This window comes from Dermacentor silvarum, chromosome 1 (assembly GCF_013339745.2).
Source record: "Dermacentor silvarum isolate Dsil-2018 chromosome 1, BIME_Dsil_1.4, whole genome shotgun sequence".
In the NCBI taxonomy this organism is placed as follows: Eukaryota; Metazoa; Arthropoda; class Arachnida; order Ixodida; family Ixodidae; genus Dermacentor; species Dermacentor silvarum.
The window spans coordinates 397,557,934-397,559,391 of NC_051154.1; the positions used below are offsets into that span (position 1 = coordinate 397,557,934).

General features: G+C 48.7%; 1 non-coding gene across 1 annotated transcript; it reads left to right on the forward strand.

Moving 5' to 3' along the window:
• Window positions 1-909: 909 nt before the first annotated feature.
• Trnar-ccu (transfer RNA arginine (anticodon CCU)) lies at window positions 910-982 on the forward strand. Its single transcript has one exon. It is a non-coding gene; the product is annotated as a tRNA-Arg (tRNA).
• Window positions 983-1,458: the final 476 nt, after the last annotated feature.

The window sequence follows — 1,458 nt, forward strand, 5'->3', positions numbered from 1 at the left end:
TTGGTCTGGTTCACTTGTTTTTGCGACAAATTGTGTCACGCTTTGTGTTTCTGCGGGATCAAAATGATCTCTTTCTTCGAACAATAGTACAAGTACGGCTGGGCAGACTTCTTCCGGGATTCGTTGTTTCGTCGGCTCAGAACATGCCGGGAACTGTGAAAGGATACCTGCGTGAAGTGGTGATGTCATATAGGATGTTAAATGTGCGTTTCTCACAGCAGTATCTGTCCACCGTAACAAAGAAAAAATTGTACAGAGATCTTGTGGACACGATGCTCCCCGTACCTTTGTACCGCTCGCCACACCGTGGAGGCCCCAGACAGGACGTGCTAAAAAGAGTGAAGAAAATGCCAGTACGGCCATCAACTAAGTCCTTCTTCTTCCAATTACATTCAAACACACTTCCCGTTAAGACCTGGCTTCATAGCAAGGGTATTTTCATCCCCTGGAACACCAACTGCTTTTTATGTAAAAAACCAGAAACAATAGAACATGTTTTCCTAGATTGCTGGGACCCGATCTTTCACTGCGACGTCCTGCAGAGAACGCTGAAGACGCAGTTACCCCTGGACCCGTATGACATAAGCTTTTTGCCCATAGATACCTCAGAGCAAGTACCGTACGACCTCATTATGGTCCTGGGCCTCCACGCTATGTGGAAAACTCGCATGCAATTTGAACATACAGACTTGGTTGTAATACCGGTGCGAGAACATTTCATTGAGAGTGTTGTTTACGTGAGAGACGCTTACAAATCACTGCCTGATCCACCACAATGGATGTATGTACTCGATGAAGTGGTGTCACTGAAAAGTTTTTAGTGCTGTGTTGGCCAAAGTGTGGCTGGCTCGTTTTATCATTTGTAACCCTTGATTTTGTACGTCGACGACGGCAATAAAGAAAAAAAAAGCCCTCGTGGCCTAACGGATAAGGCATCGGTCTCCTAAACCGGGGATTGCGGGTTCGAGTCCCGCCGAGGGTACGCGTTTCTTTTGAGAATGATTGTGCTTTTAAATCTTTCCTGTATAAAGGGGGAAGTTTTGCGGCGCTTTGTGTCTGCAGCTGTCGTCACTTCCTGCTCACCCGTATTTTGCAGCCACCAAAAAAAGTTGGCAATGTAGAAAGTATGCGTGCACGCCCTTGACGCGAAGCCCTCTTGGCCTAACGGAGAACGCCGGGGGTTGTGGCGTGCCTGGGATTCCACTTCCGGACACCGTCGGGTACGGACGTGGTTGACATGAGCTCCGTCAGCTTCGGAGCGGCTTCAGCGTCCGAACAGGGTCGCGGTACCAGGACAAGTATGAACGAGGATTCGGAGTATCAGGTGCTGCTGCCACAATTACCAACTGGGCGAGTTGTTTTGAACACTTTCTTTTTACACGCAGACATGCGTGCTAGACCGCATCGCGTGGAACATTTCCTGGACATGCTGGCAAGTTTGAAGTTGCTGCCCGACGT